Genomic DNA, 21,475 nt, shown 5'->3' on the forward strand with positions numbered 1-21,475 from the left:
TATTTCCATGTGGATATAAAAAAAATTCTTTATTCAGGGAATGAAATTAAGTGCTGATCCCTTGATCTCCGGCTGGGCAAGATAGATTGGTCAATTTAAGTAGCTGCTGCTGATCAGCAAACAACTGAATTTAAAAGTATTAAGGCATGTCGATATTTTAAGTATTGTCACCTGCACATCAAGCAAAGAGAAAAAATTATTATTCCAGCTCAATTAAGTTTGTGTTTGCTGTCAAGCTGACCTTGAAAGGGCTACCCCATTGGGCCATGGCTTCATGCCCTTGGAAGTTGACAAGGGCAACAGTGGCAAGATGTAAAACACCAACAATAGCCTGAATATTTTGAATTGTGAGGCCAGAGCAGCCGCAAAATAATTAGCCTGGAGACACCATCCCCTTGGGCTGTGTCCCCTCATTAGTGGGGGGCAGTCAGTGGAGTAGGCATTAGTTCAGAGGAGGAGAAAGGGGCTTGCCCTTCACCCAAGAAATGCTTCTGGGAACTGTCATTAGGTAAAGAGCACAAGGTGGGTTTCAGAGGACTTTAGAGCTGGATGGGCTGTTTGAGATCATCTAGCCATTCATTCATTCATTCATTCGTTCATTCATCCAAATTCTATGTGCTGAGTACTGTGGTTGGTACTGGGGAATAAAGTGTGAGTAACACAGCTATTGCCCCAAGCCTCATAGAACTCAAAAATGATGAGCAATTTTGTAGTGAGGAAGCTGATCTCTTTAAAAAAAAAAAAATCTGATCCATAATGTTATATACCTGAATCAAATCTCAGTTCTGTCATCTACTAATTGTGTTGTGTGGCCTTAGGCAAGTGATTTCATCTCTCTGAGTGTCAGCTTCTTCAAATTTCTACTTCATGAAGCTGTTGGACCAACTCAATAAGATGTTATATATAAAAACCTCAGCAGAGCAGATGGCAAGCAGTTAAGTGCCTGATAAGTGGCCATCATGGTCATCATCATCACTGCTGTGATTTCAATCTGACCTTCTTGTTTTACAGATAAAGAAACTGAAACTTGAAGAGCTGAGGTCACACAAAGACTGAGTAGCAGACTGGGACTCAGAGGACACTTTCTGATGCCAACAGTGGCTACCACAGCCTCCCAAGCTGCAAGCTTTGGATTTCAGTGGACTCCTGACTCAGACTGGCTTGTGTGACTGTAAAGTTTACAAACCTGCCAGACTTCAGGTGAAACATGATCCAGGAGCCCAGTGATGTCATCCGGATTTAGTTACTAGCTGTTGATTTCTCTGCTCCATTTGCTTGGTAATGATTCCAACCTTAGCAAGGTTTTCCTTTCCCAGTCCCAAGACAGCTTTCAGTACTCATATGGTTTGGCTGTGTCACCCCCCAAATCTCATCTTGAATTGTAGCTCCAATAATTCCCCTTGTCAAGGGAGGGACTTGGTGTGAGGTAACTGAATCATGGGGGCATGTGTACTTCCCCTGCTGTTCTTGTGATAGGGAATAAGTCTCATGAGATCTGATGATTTTATAAAAGGCAGTTCCCCTGCACATGCTCTCTTGCCTGCTGCCATGTAAGATGTGCCTTTGCTCCTCCTTCACCTTCTGCTATGATTGTGAGGCCTCCCCAGCAATGTGGAACTGTGAGTCATTAAACCTCTTTCCTTTATAAATTACCCAGTCTCTGGTATGTCTTTATTTGCAGTATGAGAATGGACTAATACAAGTACCAAGGATACTTCCTGCTTCTTTGTGTGTGGCCCAGAGAGCATTTCCAGACAAAGACCTGAAAACCAGTATTATCAGGGCAGCTGAAGTCACACACCCACTCCTGAACCAGTAAATGGGGCCAGTAGATGGAATGTGCTGATTGATTCAGCCTGGTCTCATTCACATTCCACCTTGGGTCAGTAGTATCATCAGCCTGCCCAGAATCACAAAAATCAGTGGCTATTGGGGAAGTGGGGGATGGTGGGACAATACATGCTTCGGATTTAACCATAAACATCCTCACACAAATTTAAAAGCCACACAACACTGAAGGGTAAGGATTCTATCATATCTGACTAGTATTTATAAAAACAATGACATGTGAAAGAGTTAAGTCTGGAGTCTTAAGAACATACACCACTGTGAGCTCCAACTGGGTGGAGACTACACTTACCCTATTCACCAACATCTCCCCAGGGCCTGGCACTGTGAATCTGCGGTCATTGGTGGTTATGAGTGTCAGACTACTTGGTAGGAGTCTGAGTCCCAGCCCTACTTCTTATATGCATGAATTCTTACGTGAAGGAGGAATAATTCAGGATCTAGCCAAAGGGTGTGTGAGCATCCAATGAAGGAGTATCTGTAAAGCACATAAAATAAATCTAGCAAATAGGAATCATTCAAAGAATGCTATTCATTATTATTATTATCAGCTGGTACTTCCCAGCCCCAACCTAAGCCTTCAGTGACATTTCCCATTAAACATATTCGTAGAAGGAAAAATCGCTGGCTAAAACATACCCCACACTGTCTTGACTTTTTACCTCTATCATTGATGTCCTTCTTTTTAAGACCCAAAGCAAAAGCTACCTTCTCTGTGAACCCCTTCTTCATCCCCAGAGCTGGAAGCAATCTCCCTTTGCCCTCTATTCTCACAGACCTTTCTTTCCCTTTCTTTTGGAGTCCTTGTCAGACTGTATTGCCATTTCCCTCTTACTTTTCCTGAGACACTCAGATGTTTGTGACAATGTATTAAATTCTGCCTAGAGATCAGCCCCACAGTGGTATTTCAATAGAAGACTCAGAGCAACAAGTAAGGGACTCAATCTTTGGGAATTGGGATTGGCATCTAGATGTATCTAGATTTTGAGGATTCCTTTGGTTACAAGTTAAAACCCTGACTCAAAGTAATTAGCAGAATGAGAATAATAGTATGGTTGTTGCAATGAGATGGTGACGTTACTGATGCCTACAGATTCAGAGAATGGTAATTTATTGTAATATTTGTAATTGCAAAGGACTCAGAAATTTACTGAGATGCAACACTCAGCTGAAGATAACACAGCACAAACCCACTAGGGCCTGAAAGTTCCCCAGCTCTGGAGGATGCCATCTGTATGGAGGAAAGATTCTCCAGGTGTAAGAAGCTCTGTGTGCCTGTTTTATGGGGGGTGGGGCTGGTGGTTAATATCCTGCTGGCTCCCATCTTCCCTGACTCTTCTGCAGCCTCTGGTGACTTCCCTGCCCACTCATACCAACACATTCGTGATTGAGAGACTGGGTGAGTTGCAGATTGATTTTCAAGGATCAAGACCTAGGAGGCCCAAGCTGCAGCCAAGCCTGAGGACCTTTCCTGAGATTGAGTTCTTACTAAGCGTTCAGGTGAAATAGCTCCACGAGACAGGAGCTGTTATCGTCCCCATTTTACAGTTGAAGAAACTAAGACACAAAGGGCAATGAAGTGAGTTGTTCTAGCACCAGAGTTAGTGACCATATATATCTATGTGATTCCACAACCCAAACTCTCAATCTCTAACCTGTAGTGTGCCCTGTTGATTGCACATGATTGAAGGAAGGGTGAAATAGTTGAACAACTTGAGAGATCCAGGGGTCTATTCTCTTCACCTCAGACTTTTCATTGGCAGGTAGAGTTCATTTTCTCTCACTGCAAATGAGAAGCCTTCTTGGCAAGGAACATGGCTTAATTACAGCTTCTGCATTGCATATCTTGTGGTTCCATTCAGTGTCTGGTGCTGATAAACTTAGGTCAGGGGAGATGGGACTCTGTAAGAACTGGGATGTTCCTGCTGGAGTGGGTGGAAGAGCTGATGGGAGGTGTTGGTCATAGAATGCCCACACAGATGCCCACACAGTAACTAAAGTCTCAGCTTCTCTATAAAGTCATACAGCAAACTGAAAAGATGAAATACATACAGCAAGCAACCAGTGTCTTCAAAAAAAAAAAGATGGAAATGGTCACCAGGTTCTTTTCATCTTTACATCTGCTTAATGACAAGTATTCTTGCTCACTGCCAGGAATAATAAAGCAAGAGAAAGGAAAGACAGAACAACAAAGAATTTGCACAGTTTCTGAGGCTTGGAAATCATGTTTTGGGCAAGGCATAGCCAACAAAGTTTATCTGCTTTTGAATCTTAATAACTAAAGCATGCAAAGCCCCTGTCTGGCATTACCGGTCCTTCTCTGCCCTTATCAAGTTGTGTGACTTTGGACGAGTCACTTGCCCTCTCTGAGCCTTGGCTTCTTCATCTGTGACTGAGCTGTGGGTGAGGCTAATAGGCAATGGTTTTAAAATTATGTTCTGCTGAGCCCTCAGTCCTTCCACAGACAGCATTGTAAGAGGAGGGTCAGGGGCTCTGTGGGTGGGAATCTGAACCCCCAGCTCCACGTTAACCAGCGCAGTCTGCTTTTATCTCTTTTATAATCACAGTTCTGCTTAATATTTTGAGAGAAGAAAGAGTTCTAAGGCTACAAAGAAAATGAAAACCACCCTGCCAACTGATCTCGAAGGCCTTCCAGCCCACATATGCTAGCAACAGAGGGAGATAATCGTCTGTTTTCTAGTCCCTCGACCTCTTGCAAATGATTCAGGAACCAAAAAGAAACCACACCCAGATGGCTGTTTGTTTGTTGCCTTAGGGGGTACCAGGATGGCTGTGTTACCTGATGATGAGAAAATCTCCCTCTCCAGGTGTGAAACTCATCACAAGGAAAGAACTTTCTCCTCTTTTGCTGGACATTGCCCTGACACTGTCTATGGGGGGGGCATCTTTCTTTCCGCCTTACTGTTTATGTTCCCTTCAGAAAATCCAGAGTTGTTGTGGTAAGAGGGAGATTAATTTTCCCTCTTGGCTAAATGGTTTCATGTGTAGTTTCTTGGTGTCCATGAGATTGAAATAGAGCTTTTAGAGGCCTGAGCAAAACCATCTATTCATTTGAGTTAATAACAACTGCTGACAAGCACTATCTTTTCCATCTTGCTGATAAATTATGCCTTTCATGATGGACATCTGATTGTAAGGCTCTTGGCAGTACTTGAAGGCATTTAACTTAAAACCATTATTAGATTTTAGTATAGTTCTCCCTTGATACCCCAATCCAAAAATAAGACCTTGAGGTACCTCTGAGATATTTAAGTATACGTTTTCTTAGGAGACCACCCTCGCACCAAAGGCAAATACTTTAAAAGTTGCTTTGTAATATTAAAAAAGAGAGAGAAATTGAGAGAGAGGGAGAGAAATCGAGAGAGAGAACTGGGTAGGATTTTCATGATTACTAATTTAGCAGTCTCTCAGTTATGTTTTATTGATAGCTCTAAACATAAATTTGCCTTTGGTATACTTTGCTGCTGATGCCTAAAAGAAGACGTGTAAGAACACATAATCCCATGCCTAGGGCTTTTCAGAATAATGTACAAAGGCTCTTTGTGGCAACCCAAGCAAGAGATATTTAAATGGGGAAGTGCAGGGCTTAGGCAGTTCTTCAAATCTGGGCAAAAAGAGAAGTCGCTTGCTGCTCACTCGTGTATCACGCTAAGTCCCAGCGTTCATGCAGTTTTAAACACGACATTTCTCCTGGTTTATTCTTGAATTAGAAATACTGATCTCAACCACATTTTATTAACTGCAATTGGAGAATCGTGTGTGTGAGGCCCCAAGTTCACAGGAGAAAAATAATACATACTGCACCACTTAAGAAGGGGGTTATTTATGACCAAAGCCTGCCGAGGATACCTCTGTAATGTGTTATCAGATGCCTTTACAGGCTCAGAGAAACACAAAACTTCGTGCACGCAGCCCGTAAAAAGCAATCACTTTAAAGGATTTGCTGTCAGTTTTTTTTCTCCCATCTTCTTCCTTTTTTAAATCATGACATGCCAAGGGATAATCAAATGTATATATTTTCTCTTCCAAATACTAATGGGCTTGAACACAGCGTGAAAGACAGAGAGCTGATTAACGGAGAATGTAATGATGCCATTATAGGCACTATTTTCTTTATAAATAAATGATCTCGATAAAATCTTTTATCCGTGAGGAATGCCACTGTGAACGATGTGATAGCATTTATAACAGAGGATGGAGACAGTCTCTTCCTCCTGACAGATAACACCCTGTTTTCACAAAAGATGTGTTAAAAATCAGACCAGTTTTTCTCCAGCTTGCACACTGCTGGGGATCCAGGCAGTTTAAGAGACTTCAGCTTATGGTACGTGGAGGCCCTTCCCAGAAGGGCGAATGGTCTCTTCTCTTGGCCTCGTTTCTGCAGGCAGCAATATAGGGCAGGAACCGAGAGACATAAAGCCCATCTCTTAGTATTATTTTAAAGGAGACAAAGTATCTAATAGTGTGCTCTAGGCAAACACACTCTCAGAGGCAGATCAGCTTAACTCCCTGGTATCCTGGAGCACGAAGCATTTTAATAAAAAAAAGATTTTGGCTGCTGCACATGCGGGTCTGAATCGTAGACCTCTTTCATAGATATATGTCCTCAAAGAGAGGCAGCGGGTAGCATATCTGATGTCAAACTGAGCTGCAGGATTTCTCAACCAACCCTCCCCCTGCCCTCCCAAATCCTACCCCAGGCCCTAGAGGCCAACTGGGGAGGAAAGAAGAGGCCTCCTTTCTCTCCTCCCTGCCATTCCTGCTGGAGCAGGGAGCCCTCCACCTTCCCCACGTGACTGTCCCACTCTCAAGGCACAGCCTCATCCCTCCTAGTGGGCGGCGAACTCCAGTTTCAAGCACTAGCATTTTCTCACCTTGGACTGCTGAGCCATTGTCAACACTTCTTCTGGGGGTCATCTCGAAGCTCCTCCCAGGCTGACAGTGACAGTGTGAGTTCCAGGGGCACTGGGTGCTTTGCCTCCTTGTAATAAATGTTTCCTAAACTCCTACTGTGTGCAGAATGTGGTGCTGACAGTCAGTTTCTGCCTTGGGGCTGCTCCAAGAGAGAGCAAAGGTGAAACTGGACCCCTAGATGTAAAGGGAGAGGCTCCAGCGGAATCTAAATGTAGGGCCAGTCATTCATGCGCCTATTTTTGAAAGTGCTGAATATGCATCAGGTTCTTTACTACTACACGATGATCACAAGTGTGATCCCTATTTGCCCAGGGACAGCCCACTGCAACATAACATAATAAACACAGACAGCGAGCAGGTGCTATGAGATTGAAAGCTTTAAAAAAAAAAAAAAGAAATTAGCAGATCTTTCTTGTGGAAAGCCCAGTGTTATTCAAAAGGAAATCTTGGTAAGTCACTGGGGTACAGGGCATCTCCCTAAGAAAGGTCAATAAAAAATATACACTTCAGAGAGTGAGTTCTTTTAACTAAAGGATACTTTATTTGCTAAATGCTTGGATGATTTACAAGTTTATGCCATTTTTCAGAGAGGAATAGACAGGTGGAAGGGAGTAAAGGAAAGCAGAAGAGGGAAGTAGACTAAAGGCAGGCCACTTTTGTGACCCAGGAGTACCTTATGTAAGTTCATCATTTTAATGATTGCTAAAACTTTAGCTGATAATTGGAATCACTTCAGGAGCAGAGCCAGGACAAGCATGAGCTAGTGAAGTATCTAGGATGCAGCATTTAAGGAAGCGCTCATTCTCAGGGACATGCAAGCACAGGGTCACCACCTGAGAGTTAGTGCCTCCTTAAATTTTACAAACTAGGCAGTTTTTATACCTGGTCCTAGTCCCAACCCTGTTGGGGAGCTTTAAAAAATACTAATTTCTGAGCTATCCTGCCCCCCAGCCCACCTCTGATTTAACATGTCTAGGGATCAACTTGGGCTTTGAGATATTTTAAAGCTCCCCAGATGATTCTAATGTGTAGCCAGTTTTGAGAACCACAGACACAGTGGGTTTTCCCACGCAGGACACAGTAGCAGGGGCTAGAGCTATTAATTATCAAATGTCAGGGCTTGAAGCAGGGATGGTCAGGTTCTTTGCCTGCAATTGGCTCTTTCTTGTGCAGCTTTGCAAGACTTAGGATTTCCCTCTTCCAATGATACAGCCCTATTCTTGAGTAGCTACTGGGAGAGCTTCTGTAAATTAGTTCACTAAATTCTGATGACAACCCCAGAGAGCAGATGTTATCATCTTCATGTTATCAAGAGGAAACTGCAGCCCAGGAAGGTTGAGCCATCGGTCCAATGTACCACACAGAGAGGAAATAGGATGTGTCTTCTTCTGTTTGTGTTACTAAAAAGGAATATCTGAGACTGGGTAATGTATAAAGAAAAGAGGTTTATTTGGCTCATGGTTCTGCAGGCTGTACAGGAAGCATGGTGCTAGCATCTGCTTCAGGGGAGGACTTCAGTCTGCTTGCCCTCAAGTGGAAGGCAAAGGCGAGACAGTGTGTGCAGAAATCATATGGCAAGAGAGAAAGCAAGAGGTGTTGGGAGGTGCCAGGCTCTTTTTAACAATCAGATCTTATGGGAACTAACAAAGTGAGAACTCATTCATCACCATGAGAGGGCAGCAAGGCAGTTAAGAGGGATCTGCTCCCGTGACCCAAACAGCTCCCACTTCCAACACTGGAGTTCAAATTTCAACATGAGGTTTTCGGGACAAACATCCACACTATAGCAGGGCACAAGATCCAGCCCTGACTTTTTCTTTCTTTAAAGCATGTGTTCCTAACCTTCTACTAAGCTACACTAGGCTCTCCTGAGCAAGTGGCCATCTTTAATCAATAGTAATGGTAATTGTGGTTCTGAATTTGTGAGCTGTAAATACCTTGACTTACAAAAATCTCCTTGCCCTTGACCTTGGAGAAAACCAAGCCACTGTGTGCCTTTTTACCTCCAGTCACCAGAGTTAGTGGGTATACAGCTCTGCCCCCCAAGTCTGTTTAAGTTTGAATCTGATTGCTTCTGGCTCCAGCGAGAGGTGACAGCATGCTGGCAGCCCTCACAGCCCGTGATCGAGGGTCTCCTCTGCCTGGGCTCCCACTTTGGTGGCACTTGAGGAGCCCTTCAGCCCACCGCTGCACTGTAGGAGCCCCTTTCTGGGCTGGCCAAGGCAGGAGCCTGCTCCCTTAGCTTGCAGGGAGGTGTGGAGGGAGAGGCGCAAGCGGGAACCAGGGATGTGCGTGGCGCTTGCGGGCCAGCTGGAGTTCTGGGTGGGCGTGGGCTTGGCAGGCCCGAACTCAGAGCGGCCAGCTGGCCCTGCCGCCCTGTGCAATGAGGAGCTTAGCAACCAGGCCAGCAGCTGCAGAGGGTGTGCTGGGTCCCCCAGCAGTGCCGGCCCACCTACGCTGCCCTCGATTTCTCGCCAAGCCTTAGCTGCCTCCCTGCCTGGCGGGGCTCGGGACCTGCAGCCTGCCATGCCTGAGCCTCCCCACCCCGCAGTGGACTCCTGCGTGGCCCGAGCCTCCCTGAGGAGTGCTGCCCCCTGCTCCACAGCGCCCAGTCCCATCGACCACCCAAGGGCTGAGGAGTGTAGGCACACGGGGTGGGACTGGGAGGCAGCTCCACCTGTGGCCCCAGTAAGGGATCCACTGGGTGAAGACAACTGGGCTCCTGAGTCTGGTGGGGACTTGGAGAACCTTTATGTCTAGCTAAGGGATTGTAAATACACCAATCGGCACTCTGTATCTAGCTCAAGGTTTGTAAACATACCGATCAGCACACTGTGTCTAGCTCAGGGTTTGTGAATGCACCAATCGACTCTGTATCTAGCTACTCTGGTGGGGACTTGGAGAACCTTTGTGTCGACACTCTGTATCTAGCTAATCTAGTGGGGACATGGAGAACTTTTGTGTCTAGCTCAGGGATTGTAAATGCACCAATCAGCACCCTGTCAAAACAGACCAATCGGCTCTCTGTAAAATGGACCAATCATGATGTGGGTGGGGCCAGATAAGAGAACAAAAGCAGGCTGCCCGAGCCAGTAGTGGCAACCTGCTAGGGTCCCCTTCCACACTGTGGAAGCTTTGTTCTTTTGCTCTTTGCAATAAATCTTGCTGCTGCTCACTCTTTGGGTCCACACTGCCTTTATGAGCTGTAACACTCAACGTGAAGGCCTGCAGCTTCACTCCTGAAGCCAGCGAGACCACGAACCACCAGAAGGAAGAAACTCTGAACACATCCGAGCATCAGAAGGAACAAACTCCGGACACGCCACCTTTAAGAACTGTGACACTCACCGCGAGTGTCTGCGGCTTCATTCTTGAAGTCAATGAGACCAAGAACCCCCCAATTCCGGACACACCAGGAAGGGTCCCATGTTCCCATGCCTAGACCTCCTGCTGATGGCAGGTGAGGCCTCTGGGAATGCGAGGTCCACACTAATTGTCTGCAGTCTCCAGAGAACTCAGCCAATGGCAGTTGTCATGCAGGGAAGCTGGGTTGAACACATACATGGGTCCTCGGATTGACACATCCCTTCAGCTTGGAGATGCCTGTGACTCACAGGGTATGCAGGGAAAGGAGCTCTGAAAGGCTGATACTTGGTTTTCTGAAAAGCACAGATGATTAAAGGCCTGGAGCAAAGGCAGCCCCAGGAAGATGTCTTTCAAAAGCTGACATCATAACCACAGAGCTCCACAAAGAGAATGAAAAGTCCCAAGACCTATAGTACACTTGCATCAAAAATAGAGTGAGCTGATACTGGAATGATTAAGATTTGCATTTCTCTGTGGTGCCATCATTTAGCCATAGAAATATCCCTCACTTCTTTTTCTCCTGATAGTGTCACTCTTGTGCTCAAGATCTTTATTGGCTTCCCACTGCCTACCAAGCCAAGTGCAAGTCCTGGTTCTTCACTTCCCAGTTATACTTACTTGGGCAAGACACCCAACTTCCTAGAGCCAGAGTTTCTTCATCTGAAATATGGAGATGTTCATAGTACTTACTACTTCTGGTATGTTGATTTCAATGTGATCGTGATTTTGCAGCAGGTTCCATCAAGAGGTAGAGCTTATTGCCCCACTCCTTGAATCTGGGCTGGCCATGTGAAGCAAACAGAACCCAAAAGAGGTGACTGTGTGCCAATTCTAAGCCTAGACCTCTAGAGGCTTTGCATGTTTCAGAATCCTGCCACTGGAATGTGGACGAGCCCAAGCTACCTGATGAAAAGATGTGAAAACAGTCACTAGTCCAGCTGAGGCCACCTAAGACCAGCCAGGCCTAAGCTGATCTATCAGTTGAATCCGGATGCATAAGTGAGCCTGAGACCATCCAAGCTTGGTCTAGATCTCCAGAACCTCTCTATACCCATGATAAATAATAAATGATTGTTTTTTTAAGCTACTAAGTTTTGGACTAGGTTGTTACACAGTTATAACTAATTGATACACTACTTCATAGGAGTTTTGTGATTCTCAAATGAGATCAGGTATCTAAAGCGCTTAGCACAGTGCTTGGAACAGCACAAATGCACAATAAATATCAGTTAGTACGAGGAATGGTACTAATAGTAGCTGCAGCAGAAGAAAATGTTCTAAACTTATAATGTTCAGTATAGCTTGTTTATCTTACCATACACCACCTGGATTGAAGCCAGATTGAGCTACTCTCCACACATGTGTTTCTCACATCTTAAACTTGGCTATACTCTTCCCTCCCACATGGAATATTTTCCTTACATGTGTACCTCCCAAATTGTCTCTGACTTTGAAGATCTAGCTGAAATATCATCAGTTCCAAGAAGCTTTCAATGATGCCAGTCCATGGAATCAATCTCCCAATTCTCTGTTTATCTATGGTTCTTTGTTGATTTATCATAAGATTATACTTCACTTTGTATCAGAGTTCATTGTGTCTATGTGCCATTCTCGGCTTCGAGTTTTCTGAGGACAGACCTGAGGACATGTTAATCTCTGCTCTTCACCGATGGACTTACCACAATGCCTAAGTCAGAAAGGACAAATTTGAAATTTTAAGTGCAAGCCAGCTCTAATCAGTTGGTAGTGACTTCCTTGAGTGCTAAATTGGAAATAATCCTGAGGCCGTGTCCAGCTCAATCATCAATGTCTTTCAAGGGCACAAAATGGGAAAGGGCAATATCAGAGTAGATACTTGAATATTTGCTGATTACTTCCAGTTTTAAAATTCCATATTTGAAACGAACAAAATACATGATAGTCTGTCTAATTGTTATGTCATCTCAGCTTCATGACATCCCTGTATTTATTTTTCTCCACTTTATGGGAGAGGTTAAATGGCATGACTCAAATCACTCAGCCAGCAAGCGGCAGTACTCAAACTTGAATATAGATCACTGCCCCTAAACTCAAGGCTGTTTAGACAGTAGGGTATGAATTGTTCTAATTGACATCATAGCCCTGAGTTTCTACTTTCATGCACCATGAAAATTCACTTCAATTATGTCAATTGGAATATTTATTTAAAATACAGGAAAGTACACTATAGTCAAAAGCACATATGCACATTGCCCACATACACACAACAGAGAAGCATGAAATCAAAGAACTTAGTTTTAGTTCTTTCCTTCTATAATTCTCCATGTGGGCAACTGGGCATGTGCCATTGTCATTGCTATAATAGCATCATAAGGCCATAATTTAATGACTGACTTACCCAGTACTAAATAAAGACAACATTTTCAGTATAGTAGCTTTGGCTGGGGAACAGCAGTATTCTGGAAAATCCAATTTTCTCGTTAATAAAAAGTGACTACATGGAATATTATACAATAGTGAGGAATAACGAACTAGATGTACACAGAGAAGTGTGGACAGGTCACAAAAATAGAATGTTTTATGAAAAAATTAGGAAACAGAGCAAAGTTTTTAGAACAGACAAGTTTACATAAATTAAAAACATGTATGTGAAACCATATTACATATTTTACATATATCACTCATATCTATATCATGGGAAGGGGAATGGGAATGGAAATGGAAATCATGGAAAAAATTTGAAATAAGTTAGCAAGAAGGGGCCTCACCCATCCAGTGATAATAATTTGCTAAAAATTATAAAATATGAGCAGCATAATTCTATGGTACGAAGTGCATAACTCCATGACAGAGGTCCATTATTTTTAATTAAAAACAAATTAACTAAATTCAGTTAAAGTTTCTGCATAAACCAAAAGTGGATTCAAAATATACAAATACCTCAAATACCATCAAAATTGTTTTCCTTTAAAAGTGCTTTTGTATGAAATATACTTTTCTCTGCCTGCTAGTTCATAAATAAATGGCACACTTTCTATGATCCAAGCATTAGGAATACAAAATAATGTAGAATCTCTGCCCTCAAGAAATTTAAGAACTACTAGTACTTATTGAGCACTTATTAAATGCTAAGATCTGCCCCAAGTATGTTACCTATATTGTAATTATTTCTTATAACATGATAGAAATTATTATATCCTTTTTAAAGATAAGAAAACTAAGGCTAACAAAAGTCAATAATTTTACCCAAAGACACAGCTAGAAAGTGGCAGAGCTGGAATTCAGGCTCAAATCCCTCTTTCCATAAAGCACAAGTTCTTTCTATAGAATGACATTGTGTACAATCTGATACTGGGGCAGGTGGGGGTGAAGATATAAAGCATACAGAATCTCAAGGGTAATTATTATAAACATCCTATGGACTCTAAGTTTGTTGAGGGCACAGGCCAGTTTTCATTTATCCCTGCAGGGATAGTGCTCAGCATGCTAGCTGACAACATTCTTGTTAAATCAAAAAAGTAGTTAACAGCACTATGAACAGAAGTGTGGATTTATGGTCAAACTTTTTGATTAATATCTTTCCAAATGAAGACAATTTTATTGTATTTATCTTTTTATATATAGACTAGGAAGTATTATAGACACCCATGGATATTGGCACTTAATTGATACCACATGATACAATAAACCATGTACCAACATGTGCCAGAGAAGATTCTCACCTACCACAGAGCTGGAGACTGTCTGGGTTCTTCTACTTAAATGAAAAGATTTAAATCAGTAATCATATCTAGCTTTTAAATCATCATCATCATCACCATCACACCACTAACATTATTTTCGTAATATCTGCCACCATCCATCAAACATATTCTATATGACAAACCATGTGCTAAGCATTTTGCATGCATCATCTCATTAACAGCCTTATGAATTATTGCTGTTATTTATGCCATTTTACAAATGAACAAAATAAACCTCAGAGAAGTTATTTGCCCAAGATCACATAGGTATTAAGCAATAGAATCATGTATTAGTCTCAGTAGGCTAGGATACGCTGCAATAACAAATATCTCCCAAGTATCAGTGTGTTAATTTATGCAAAGTTTGCTGCAAGTCTGAGTCTCAAGACCAACTCTCCTCTCTAGTGACTTAGAGATCCAGTAGCTCCACCATGTCAACACAAAGCCTGAACATTTGCAGAAGCAGGGAAAGAGAGTAATGATCATCTCACATGGAGACTTCCTGCCACTTCCACCTAGAAGTGACTTACATTGCTCATATTTCTGTATCCCAAACTAGTAACATGGCTTTTCCAACTGCAAGGAGGCTTGGAAGTATTGTCTTCAGCATATCCAGGAAGAAAAGAAGTGTATATAGATGAACAGTAGGACTATCTGCACAAATAGGGACTACAAAAGCCTCTTAATCCCTGGAGACACCTGCATCCACCATGAATGTTAGGTTTGACTTCTTGAATACTTCCACAGGGCATGGCAAAGGTCACCATTTGCTATGCGTTGACCCTGTGCTCAGACCTTTACAAGGCCAGTTATGCACTACTGCTTAGCCTTTACAATAATACCATGAGATAGGCACTATTGTCCCCGTTTTATAGATGAGGAAACTGAGGCTCAGAGAGATGAGGTGACTTCCCCAAGCCAGAGCTGAGGCCCAAAGCAAGAGTTTTCTACCTCAAAAACTAAACTACAGCAAGATTACAAAATAATTGTATTCATTAACTTTTGTTATTTTACAAAATGATTCCAAATATATTATGGATTTAGTGTCATGATAGTTCTATGAGGTTAGTAGGGACACCTCCATTTCACAAGTGAGGACACTGGAGCTCAGCAAGGTCAAGGACATCATCAGAGAGGCAATGAAACCAAGTCCATCTATGGGCAGAGGTGAAGCACACTCAAAATAAAGAGTCCCAGTGCCAGGTCAATGAAAGGTACTAGGCACCCCCCCAAACAAAAAATGTCCTGGCAGCCCAATTCCTTTGGAGAGAAGGCAAGAGAAATTCTAACCCCTACAGAGTTCATGCTCTTAAACACTTATAAAAGCTTTAATATCCAGACAAAATCCAGACCTAAGTGCAAAGGTTACTGGAGTTGGGATTTATTGCCAGATGTAAATCCGTCTCCTCTAAGACCTGCTCCAGTTCCCTGGTGCCTCACTTGAAATATTTCATGTGCGCTGAATGGATTTGTTGGCTCTCTGTTGCCTTCATAAATTATAAAATCCAACTTTCTTAAAGTCTGGATCCAGCAAGGGTAGATCTAACTACCCCATGCCAAGCTTTGAATGGAGGACAGCTTTGCTTCATTCCTGGAGAGTGTCCTTATTGACGCTTTCCAAGAATTAATAAATCATGATCTGCCATTTTGGATTGGGGTTGGGTGGGTGCTGCTGGGCTCACAGCAGATCACCCCAACTTTCAGGGCCCAAGTTTGGGCCACACCCCCACCATTCTGTGGCCACAGTTGATGGGTTCAGCCACAAAAACACTGGGCCAAAAAAATGGACCAATCAGTTTCTCTTTTTTAGGAATATGACACTTATTCCAAGGGACATTCCTGTTGGAGGTCAAGATTTCTTCATGGCAGTCCCCTCAAGAGAAAGTCCCAAGCCTCTTGCTGGGATCTCTGCATCTGGCTTCCTAAGGTGGGATGTCTTAACTCACCTTTTCATCCCCCTGCCATTCAAATGTAGCTTTTTCATTTCACTTAGGTGAATCAGGGTCCATTTTTGGTGCAAACAAAACAATCTTGACTAATGTCTATGTTAATCCACCCACTCTCATTACAGACACACATAATTTTCAGCTTCTCACTGCCCATGACCCACTTTTCTGTATTCTTCCCCAAAGCTCATGAACTGCACCTACTTACTTTTGAAGTCCCCAGAGAATCATAGAGCAGGGTGTTGGACAGGGAAGAAGACTACAGTGTATGCCTGGGCAAGGAATTCCAGAAGACGCTGCATTTCATCAGCACTTTTATGTGTGTCACTCTGCTAGAGCCCAGAGCTGCTGCTCATAGAGACCCAACATCCTTCTCAATGCACCCTGACTACCTTCTCTGGCTCCATTCCATTAATTCCTTCCCATCTATCCTACCATTAGGAGCCCTGAATAGCTCACTCTATGGCTTTGTGTATGCCATTCACAATGCTACTATCTGGAATGCTTCTTTTCTTCTCTGATTAAAAACCCAACTAGTCTCTCTCAGCCAGATCATTTATTGGTTCTTTGCACACATATATAAGGCAAAATTAGTTAATATTAGGTACTTTCATTGCCCATTATGCACTTAGCATGTCACATTATTATTATTATTTTCTGATTTATTTAATTCTTTGTCTCCCAGTGGACAAGTTGTTATTTAAACATCTCTTCCTTCATAAGATTAATGCTCCAAATTAGCTCTCATATGCCTCTGTTAAAAAAGGACTTCTGGATTATTTGCTTTTTTTGAATCCTTTCTTAAACACGAGATGTGGACTCATGGAATAAGATGCTAGAAAGAATCAGTTATTAAATGTTATAAATCATTTATAAATGCTGCCCTGTAAGCGTATTTGGCCCTACATATAACTAAAGGGAAAAGAGTACAGGGTGGAGTGGGAGAGAGTGGGAGACAGGAATGTATGTAAAATGAAAGATAACAAAGAAGAAAAAATGCCAATCTCAGCAGATTCTCTTTTTTGCTGCTGGCTAGCTTCTGCCTGGACACAAATCCTCTTAGAACATGGTTATCATCAAGAGTGCCCATCGAAATATCCCATTGTCATTAAGAGAAAAAATACTGTCTCCTCCATACTGAGGAATACTACACAGGTGTCAAAAGAGGGGTATCTCTGTGCACGTTGGAAAGTTGAAGAAATAGATTCTTTCTATTTTATTTTAAGTTCCAGGGTACATGTGCAGAATGTGCAAGTTTGTTACATAGGTAAACGTGTGCCATGTTGATTTGCTGCTCCTCTCAACCTGTCACCTAAGTATTAATCCCAGCATGCATTAGCTATTTTTCCTGATACTCTCCCTTCCCCCTTTTCCCTACCCACAGGCCCTAGTGTGTGTTGTTCCCCTCCCTGTGTCCATGTGTTCACATTGTACAGCTCCCACTTATAAGTGAGAACATGAGGTGTTTGGTTTTCTGTTCTTGCATTAGTTTAGTGAGGATAATGGCTTCCAGCTCCATCACATCCCTGCAAAAGACATGATCTCATTCTTTTTATGGCTGTACAGTATTCCATGGTATATATGTACCACATTTTCCTTATCCAGTCTATCATTGATGGGCATTTGGGTTGATTCCATGTCTCTGCTATTGTGAATAGTTTTGCAATGAACATTCATACACATGCATGTATCTTTATAATGGACCGATTTATATTCCTTTGGGTATATACTCAATAATGGGATTGCTGGGTCAAATGGTATTTCTGGGTCTAGGTCTTTGAGGAATTGCCACACTGTCTTCCACAATGGTGGAAATAGTTTACATTCCCACCAACAGCGTAAAAGTGTTCGTATCTCTCAGCAGCCTCGTCAGCAGCTGTTTTTTCTTGACTTTTTAATAATCGCCACTCTGACTGGCATGAGATGGTATCTCATTGTGGTTTTGATTTGCATTTCTATAATGATCAGTAATGCTGAGCTTTTTTAAAGTTTGCTGGCATCATAAATGTCTTATTTTGAGAAATATCTGTTCATATCATTTACCCACTTTTTAATGGTTTTTTTCTTGTAAATTTAAGTTGCTTGTAGACTCTGGATATTAGACCTTTGTCAGATAGATTTCAAAAATTTTCTCCCATTCTGCAGGTTGTCTGTTCACTCTGATGATAGTGCTGTACAGAAGCTCTTTAGTTTAATTAGATCCCACTTGTCAATTTTTGCTTTTGTTACAATTGTTTTTGACCTTTTTGTCATGAACTCTTTGCCTGTGCCTAAGTCCTGAATGGTATTGACTAGATTTTCTTCTAGGGTTTTTATAGTTTTGAGTTTTACACTGAAGTCTTTAATCCATCTTGAGTTAATTTTTGTATAAGGTGTAAGGAAGGGGTTCAGTTTCAATGTTCTGCATGTGGCTAGCCAGTTCTCCCAGCACCATTTATTAAATAGGGAATCCTTTCCCCGTTGCTTGTTTTTGTCAGGTTTGTCAAAGATCAGATGGATGTAGATGTGTAGTCTTATTTGTGAGTTATCTATTCTGTTCCATTGGTCTATGTCTCTGTTTTTGTACCAGTATCATGCTGTTTTGGTCACTGTAGCCTTGTAGTATAATTTGAAGCCAGGTAGTGTGATGCCTCCAACTTTATTCTTTTTGATAAGGCTTGTGTTGGCTACATGGGCTCTTTTTCAGTTCCATATGAATTTTAAAATAGTTTTTTTCTAATTATGTGAAGAATGTCAATGGTAGTTTAATGGGAATAGCATTGAATCTATAAATTACTTTGGACAGTATGACCATTTTCATGATATTGATTCTTCCTATCCATGAGCATGGGATGTTTTTCCATTTGTTTGTGTACTCTCTAATTTCCTTGAGCAGTGATTTGTAGTTGTCCTTGAAGAGGTTCTTCAGTTCCCTTCTTAGTTGTTTTCCCAGGCATTTTATTCTCTTTGTAGCAATTGTGAATGGGAGTTCATTAATGATTTGGCTCTCTGCTTGTCTGTTGTTGGTGCATAGGAATGCTTGTGATTTTTCACATTGATTTTGCATCCTAAGACTTGGCTGAAGTTGCTTATAAGCTTAAGAAGCTATTGGGCTGAAACAATGGGGATTTCTAGATGTAAGATTATGTCATCTGCAAACGACGATAATTTGACTTCCTCTCTTCCTATTTGAATACGCTTTATCTCTTTCTCTTGCCTGATACCCCTGGCCAGAACTGCCAATACTGTATTGAATAGGAGTGGTGACAGAGGGAATCCTTGTCTTGTGTCGGTTTTCAAGGGGAATGCTTTCAGCTTTTGCCCATTCCGTATGATACTGGCTGCGGGTTTGTCTTAAATGGTTCTTATTATTTTGAGGTATGTTCCTTCACTACCTAGTTTATTGAGAGTTTTTCACATGAAGTGATGTTGAATTTTATTGAAGGCCTTTTCTGCATCTAGTGAGATTATCATGTGGTTTTTATCTTTAGTTCTGTTTATGTAATGAATTACGTTTATTGGTTTGCATATGTTGAATGAGACTTGCATCCCAGGGGTGAAGTTGGCTTGATCATGGTGAGTAGGCTTTTTGATGTGCTGCTGGATTCAGTTTGCCCCGATTTTATTGAGGATGTTTGCATCAATGTTCATCAGGGATATTGGCCTGAACTTTTTGTTGTTGTTGTTGTATCACTGCCAGGTTTTGGTATAGGGATGATGCTGGCCTCATAAAATGAGTTAGGGAGGAGTCCCTCCTTTTCAATTGTTTGGAATAGTTTCAGAAGAAATGGTACCAGCTTCTCATTGTACCTCTGGTAGAATTCAGTTGTAAATCCATTTGGTCCTGGGCTTTTTTTTTCTTTTTTCTTTTTTTGGTCATGGCAGCGGGGAGGGGGGAAATTGGTAGGCTATTTATCACTGCCTCAATTTCAGAACTCATTATTAATCTGTTCAGGGATTCAGCTTCTTTCTGGTTCAGTCTTGGGAGGGTGTGTGTGTCCAGGGATTTATCCACTTCTTCTAGATTTTCTAATTTAACAAATAGATTCTTAAGTGAAAAGGAAAAGCAGTAGAATGGCATTCACTGTATAGAAAATAGCTAACATCTCTGTGGTTGCAATGTACAAGGGACAGTTCTATGTGTTTTACATAATAAGTTACTAAATCATCAGAAGAAACCTGTGTGGCAGGCTTATCATCCCCATTTTTCTGATGAGGAAATTGAAACACAGAGGCTAAGCAACTTGTTCAAGATAATGTAGCTAGTAAGTGGTGGGGCCACTAATCAGGCTGTCCATATACTATGCTATACCATATCAGCTGCCTCCATCAGGGTTCCAACCACCAAGCTGCCGTTACGTGTGTGTGTGTGTGTGTGTGTGTGAGAGAGAGAGAGAGAGAGAGAGAGAAATTTCCTATGTATAACTTACATTTATGTTATTAACATAAAAAATTCTGGAAGGCAGCCAAGAAACTGTTCGGAGTCCATGCCTCTGGGGCGTGGGGATGAAATAATCAGATGACTTATTTGTCTCTTTGCGCCCTCCTATACACTGTCTCAGGAATTCATTCAGCTGTAAGTAATAGAAAACCAAATTAACAGAGACTTAAACAAAACCAGTTTATTTGTCTTACATAACTAGAAGTCCTGAAGTAGTGGTTTATTGGCTCCTTGGTATCAGGGCTACTTTCCTGCAATTATCTTGGCCTCGCTGTCATAGAAACTCTCCATCTTTGTTTTATTTTTCCTCCATGGGATTCTTCTTCATCCAACATCCACGTATTTTGCCTGTGTACCTTGTTTATTGTCCATCTTCTGTTCTAGAATGTCAGCCCTGTGCGGATGGGGACTTTGTTTTGTTCTCAGCCATATCCCAGAACCTTAAAACCCTACCAGATACAGAGTAAGTGCTCAATAAACATTGTTGAACTAATGAATGCTTTAGTTATCATGGCCATGTTCAAAAGAAGGTGGAGGTGACACCACTGCGTCTGTCCTCTTCTATTATGAAAACAAATGCTTTTTCAGAATCTCCCACTCAGATTTCCTCCGAGTTTTATGGAGCAGAATTGGGTCACGTGGCATGCTCCTCTCCCCTGAGCAGAAGATGCCAGAAACCCAGGAGCAGGAGGCCATGACTGCACTTGGCCATGCCAGACAACATGAAGGTATTGTTAGCAAGGAAAGACCAGGGAGCAGGTATCAGCTCAACAGCCAGCCACATCTCCCACAGGTTGTTGACTTTTTGTCACGTGCATGTTCTACTTTTATTTCCTGTTTTCATTGAATACAGATTTCTGGGTCCCATGACAGGCTTGCTCGGAATCTCAGAGGGTGAGGCTAGGTATCTGTGCTTTTCAACGATTCTGATGCACCACCAATGGTAAAAAGAACTTTCTGGAAAGACTGCATTTAAAGTTAGGAGAAGGGGTTTAAGGTCCTGGAAAAGAAAGTGGCCTTTGTACATCGTCAAATTAAACATCTCCATTTTGCAGATGAGTAAGCTGAGGCTCCCAGAGGGGAAGAGACTTGTCCAAAGCCTGCCAGGCAATCAGAGGCAGAGCCAGGGCAAGATTCCAGAGTTCTGTCTCCCAGACCAGGGCTTTGCTCCCTTCAACCCTTGGCTGCCTTATTCTTCACCATTGCATGTTTACAGCCAGGGGCAGGACCCTCCCATA

This window comes from Hylobates moloch, unplaced genomic scaffold, assembly GCF_009828535.3.
Source record: "Hylobates moloch isolate HMO894 unplaced genomic scaffold, HMol_V3 SCAFFOLD_6, whole genome shotgun sequence".
Taxonomy (NCBI): Eukaryota; Metazoa; Chordata; class Mammalia; order Primates; family Hylobatidae; genus Hylobates; species Hylobates moloch.